At 35.0% G+C, this 6,758-nt stretch overlaps 1 non-coding gene across 1 annotated transcript; it reads left to right on the forward strand.

Moving 5' to 3' along the window:
• The first annotated feature begins 5,671 nt into the window (after positions 1-5,671).
• LOC118914969 (U6 spliceosomal RNA) lies at positions 5,672-5,778 on the forward strand. Its single transcript, XR_005025817.2, has one exon. It is a non-coding gene; the product is annotated as a U6 spliceosomal RNA (small nuclear RNA).
• Positions 5,779-6,758: the final 980 nt, after the last annotated feature.

A 6,758-nucleotide genomic window follows, 5' to 3' on the forward strand; every position in this document is an offset into this window, starting at 1 on the left:
GTTAGAGCTTTGCTCTGGATTAGACTTTGGCTTAAGGGAATGTTGTGGCTCGGTCTTCTATCCAGAACACTAAAACTTTCTCCATATTAGCAGTAAGGCGGATTGACTTTCCTATAATGTGTTCACTGGAGTAGCTCTCAATTTCCTTCAAGAACTTTCTTTTGCATTCACAACTTGTCTAACTATTTGGCATAAGATGCCTAGTTTTTGGACTATCTCAGCTTTTGACATGTCTTCCTCACTAAGTTTAATCATTTCTAGCTTTGACTTAATGTGAGAGATATGTGACTCTTCACTTGAACCCTTAGAGGCCATTGTAGGGTTATTATTTGGCTTAATTTCATAACTGTTGAAGTTCAAGGAACAGGGAGGCTCAAGGAGAGAGAGAGAGAGAAGGGAATGGACAGTTATAAAGCAGTCAGAACACACACATTTATCAATTAAGCTCACCATCTTACTGAGCACAGTCCATAGCACCCCAAAGCAGTTACAATAGTAATATAAAAGATTATTGATTACAGATCACCAAAAGAAATATAGTAATAATGAAAAAGTTTAAAATGTGAGAATTACCAAAAGGTGACACAGAGACATGAAATGAACAAGTGCTGTTGGAAAAATGACACCAATAGACTTGCTCAATACAAAGTTGCCACAAATCTTCAATTTGTAAAGCTATACAACATCTGCAAAGCATAATAAAGTGCAACAAAAAAGGTATGCCTGCATATTCACAAACTATGCCTAAATAAAAAGAGTTTGAATCTTGGCTTTAGGATATCGAATAAAGCACTTAACCTCTCTTGGTCTCAGTCTCCTCACCTGTAATAAAAATCAGGTAGAATAGAGGTGATTCTCACAATTCTCCAATTTTAGTGACAAATACTAGGATAAATTTAGTGACAAATACTAGGATAATTCTCCAATTTTAGTGACAAATACTTTCTAGGCAGAGAGTTGAACAATAGCATATTGAAATAACTGCAGCCCATATTTCAATCAAAACATTAAAAAATGAAGAATGAATGGAACATAGATCATTTATTCAAGTCTATGATAAATAAAGAATAGTTAATTACAGTTTTGGGTGCTCTCAAATCCAGGATAGATGGTTGCCATGTAAATAAAGGGTTAGAATCTGTGATCACCACCCTCCTCTCAACTAGACTGCCAGATTGATTCTGTTTGACCACTCATGGTTTTTGTTTGTTTGCATGTTAAACTGAATTTCTTTTAGATAGCACATGTGTTGTTTGGATTTCTATACTCTCCAACATGCCCAGCCTGCTCTGCTCATTTAAATAACCTATATGATCATGCCATCCTTGAGTATGGGATGCATGATAAAACTAATGAAATGCTGGTTAGATATTAGCAAGTTTTTAATTTTCTTGATAGCATATGCATTGAAAGAGTTCTTTAAAGAAAATGATTGCATTGATTTCTCTGAAACATTTCAGATAAGGATAGACTCTAGTTTGAAAAATGGTTTTCAGAAGTAAAAATTATTAATTTAATACTTTAAAGCTTTTGGATCAAGATTTCTGTAATAAACAATACAGTTTACTTTTATATAAACTACCAAGATGTGTTTCATGGGTAACTTCAAAATCTTTCACTTTACTCAAGTGACACTGCAACAAGTGATTATGGCAAAAGGTAATACATCATAAGGATATTCACAATAAATTTGAGATGACATGTTTAAACCAGAAGTGTTCAGTCCACTGCAATTGTAATGTTAAAAATGAACAAATGATCTTTGTTGTTATAAAATCTGAATTTATGTCCCATTTATTCAGTCTAATGAATTGCTCTTGAAAATATTTTCCATTATACTGTTTCTTTACTTTGAAGTGGCTTGTGACACATATGAAGTAATTATTACCATGGCAAGTATCCAGGTTGTTAGATAATGGAAACTGAAACCTCATACATGAGGAGAGTAGTACCCAAATACTTTTATAATCACATTGGAATCAATGCCATATTCTTTAGCTACTGTATTTACAAAACCATAGGGTTTGTTCTGTTTTGAATAAAGAAACTACTTTTTCCCCCTAGTCTCCCTTGCTATAAGACTTTTTGTTAAGATCATATCAACACATCCTTTACAAATTCATTATAAAAATGGCCAGAGCCCCAGCTAAATATTCAAAAGGGATGTTTCCAAATGGAGTGAGATTAACAGGTGGGTTAGAGGGGAGAATGCTGGAATGGTGAAGTGGCAGCAAAGATCACTGATGATCACTTCACCTCTGAGAGACTAGGAACCATTGGGGTCTTTGCTCAAATCTTATGAGTAATAGTTATAATGTTTGACTTTTATATTTAAAAAATGAATTACACAGGAAAATAGCATGAAGTGGTTGGTTGATGTTATTTCTTGAGATTCGTGGTAACTCTGAGCTTGAAAGCCCATATACAGTAAGACAAATTTCTGTGAGCAATGTGATGGTGACACAATTTAGAACACAGTGTGGGGAAAGTAAGCATTTAGGTCCATATGACAATATCCTGCGCTTTTAAACAATGTTTTTACTTTTTGCAAAGATGCAATAAATTAACAGTGCATTGGCAACCCTCAGTTGCAGAAAATCTACCATGGATGTAATTACAGTCTTACCTGTTAGACTCAAGTGCACTGAGGTACATATTTGCCTTCTACTAGACTTGGAAAAAAAACTATTCTGAAGTAATGAATAGATAATTGTCACATAAAGAATCTTTAGATAATTCTAATATTGTATAGAAAAAAGATATGGGACAAATTATTTTCTAGAATTTTACTAAAAACAAAATCTTTTATATCTGTAAAATACTATGTCTCAAAAATATCTATTTTTACAAGCTTTTATTTGTAGTTCGAATTTTAAACACATATGTCTTAGATTGTTATTTTATTTTCATCTTAGTCAACTATACTTCCCATGGCACCTTAATCTTAAATCATTTGTTAGCTTATTCTAGCCTACTTAAATAAAATAATTTTAAAGTACAGTATATATAGAGAAAAATTTTAAATTCCTAAAAATACTAAACTGCTAAGGTACAATATACATCCTCAATGTAATAATCATTATACATAGATACATATAAATTTTAATGAATATCTAAAATATCAATACCTTTAAGGCCTGAATGAAATATTAATTTTATTTACTGTCCAAAGTGTCACCACTAAATATACATACATGCTTCATTCATTTACTGAACATACTATTATTCAATATACATGATTTGAATGCTCTTGAAAATATTTTAGGCTGAATCAATTTAAGATATCATTATACAAGCATTAATTTTACAATATTCTCAATTTTTCATACAATGTCATTATAATGACAAAGTGTTTGAAGCTAGAAGATAGAGGAAGAACTATCATTTAGTCTGGTGGTTTGAGTAAACAGCAGCCTATAGAATAATTTGAAAGGGCTGCTTTTCCCAAACACAGAGTACAACCACTAACATTAATGCTGCAAGCTTCATCACATGACACATCACATTAAACATCGCATGACACATCACAGCACGTAAGTAACAAGCAGGGATGTTTCAGTCACACTGAGGAGTCCAATACAGAGACACAGGCGTGACTGAATTCCATTTAGCAACTGAGTGCTGAGGTCTTAGTATGAACAAACTAAGGGAACGTTGAGCTGTTGAGAACGTACTGTAGACAGCTTCAGCTCCCCTTAGGTGGGACAGAGCTGTATGAAAGGCTTGATCCCTTTCCATGGTTTTCAAAGCAATTATCTGGCCATATTTCCCAATCTTCTCAAAGTGCTCTAGTTACTCAGAATAATCTACTTCTTTCTCTTTTTTTGTTTGAGTTCTGACGTCATACTCCAGAACTGTCTATGATAGATCTATTAAATGTAGACCACACTAGATAAAACCCACAGACTACTTAATTGCCAGTATCTGCCATGGGCCTTTGACCCTGAGAATATTAAGGTGAATCTCAAATCCATGTTAAAAAAGTTCCATTCCATATTCAGAGAAAATAGGGTGATTTTGAAAAGAACAGATTGACTAATCATTTTCCTCAAACATTGATCCCAATTACTTATTAAGACTTAATGTCTCTTTTGTATTTAAACATATCTCTCAATATTCTCCCTGCTATCAAACTCTTTACAATTCCTGGAGAAGACATTTTCTTCTCCTAACATCTGTTGTATTATTTGTTCCATCTAAAATTTTCTCCTACATCTATGCCTTGGAAAATCTAGATAGCCACATTCATGAAGAAAAATCTAGATAGCTACATTCATGAAGGCTTCTATCTTTTATGCCAAACCTGTCTTATCTTTGATGAGTGGTCTTTGACTCAGCCACATTGGACTTGTTAGACCTTCTGTCTGAATGTAAAATAAAGATGTGATCACATAAGTTTCCTTGACATGCTCTATAAGGTTTTGCATTAACTTGCTTTTGTCTATTTTTGCAGTGTTAGCTTGTGCCCTAACTGTAATTTGTGACAGTGAGAATAAAACATCAGACCCATCAAATAAAAAGTACAATACAGAGAATTAATATAGACTAACACAAGGTTAATTTATATAGGGTTGTCATAGCTGATCCTTGTGATTAACCTCTCAAATGTGCCCCAAATATCCCCACCCCCTGGTCTTCATGTCCATATAAATATCTTCATTGAATGTGTACTTTATTTATTGACTCACTTCTAATAAAGAGTACAGCAAAAGTGGTGGGATATCACGTCTGAGATTAGATTGCAAAACCACTGTGGTTCCACCTTGGGCTTACTCTTTGGAGAGTGCACATGGCAAAGAAATAATCTCTCTCACCAACATGAGTGAGCTTCCTCCTGTAGTCAAACACTGCAGTCCTAGCTGAGAGTTTGATTGAAGCCTGAGAGATGCTGAGCCAGAGTCACTGAGTTACACTTGGATTCCTGACCCAAAGAAACTAGAGGTAAAAACCATTTCTTGTGCAAAGATGCTGTTTTTCATGTTTATTACACAGCAAAAGAAAATATTCATATTTGGGTGCCTGGAACAGCAAAGCTGCCATAACAAATATCAAAAATGTGGAAGGAGTTTTGGACTAGGCAGTAAGTTTTTAGGAGAGATTTAATAAAGGCTTACCATGTCTTGAATACACTGTTTTGGGCTTTGAGGATGCTACAGGTGGAGGTTTACACAAAAGTGCAGGAAATCTTATTGAAAATTAAGGGAATATTAGCAGAATATTTAGCAGCCTTGTTGTGGGAAATTATACGGAATGGAGAAAACATGTCTAAAGAACAGGTTGATATCACTGATGGGATTTCAAAACAAAATGTTGAAGATGTCACTTGTTTTCCTTTTGCTGCTTATAGTAAAATTTAAGACTAGAGAACTAAATAGAGAGAAAGGCTGGTAAACAAAAAGAGCCAGATCTTGATGGTTTTGAAGATTCTCAGCCTTTCTACACAGCAAAAGATAAAAATAAACAATGGCTCTGAGCAAACATCAAACCCAGGGTTGTGCCTGAAGAACATGGTCTAAAGAAGAAGCTGATGGTATTACTACGAAACTTTCAAGACTTGCAAAAAATTTTGTCTTATCATCCTGTTCAGTCACACAAAAACCTTAGAGAGATTAAAGATGTGCCTCACAGATTCTCTCAATTAAGTCATAGGGTCTTACAAAGACTAGGAATAGTGCTCCCTTCGGCAGCACATATACTAAAATTGGAACGATACAGAGAAGATTAGCATGGCCTATGTGCAAGGAAGACATGCAAATTCATGAAGTGTTCCATATAAGAAAAAAAAGACTAGGAACAACAAATGCTGGCGATGATGTGGAGAAAGGGGAACGCTCCTACACTGCTGGTGGGAATGTAAACTAGTTCAACCCTGTGGAAAACAATATGGAGGTTCCTCAAAAAACTAAAAATAGAAATACCATTTGACCCAGGAATTACCCCAAAATAACAAGTTCTCAGATTCAAAAAGACATATGCACCCCTATGTTTATTGCAGCACTATTTACAATAACCAAGATATGGAAGCAACCTAAGTGTCCATCAGTAGGTGAATGGATAAATAAGAGGTGGTACATATACACAATAGAATATTATAGAGGTGATACATATACACAATGGAATATTATTCAGTAATAAGAAGAAAACAAATCCTACCGTTTGCAACAACATGGACGGAATGAGAGGGTATTATGCTCATTGAAATCAGCCAGGCAGAGAAAGACAAGTACCAAATTATTTCACTCATTTGTGGCATATAACAATGAAGCAAAACTGAAGGAACAAAACAGTGCAAGATTCACAGACTCCAAGAAGGGACTAACAGTTACCAAAGGGGAGGGGTGGTGGTAGGTGGGTAGGGAGGGAGGGAGAAGGGGATTGAAGGGTATTATGATTAGTATACTTGATATGGGGGGGATCATGGGGAAGACAGTGTAGCACAGAGAAGTAGTGACTCTGTGGCAATTTACTACACTGATGGACAGTGACTGCAATTGGGTATGGGTTGGGGGACTAGATAATATGGGTGAATGTAGTAACCACATTGTTTTCATGTGAAACCTTCATAAGAGTGTATATCAATGAAACCTTAATAAAAAAAAAATACCATAGGGTATTTAAGAAGCTTAAGGAAATTGTCCAGCTGTCATCTCAGGAAGACCATGAGATATGGAAGGGGCATCTAGAAGAGTATGGAGACATGGCTCTTTAGTAAACTCCCATGAGAGTCACAGGTGGCCCACAGAGTTTTTGAAAGAATT

This window comes from Manis pentadactyla, chromosome 4 (assembly GCF_030020395.1).
Source record: "Manis pentadactyla isolate mManPen7 chromosome 4, mManPen7.hap1, whole genome shotgun sequence".
NCBI lineage: Eukaryota > Metazoa > Chordata > Mammalia > Pholidota > Manidae > Manis > Manis pentadactyla.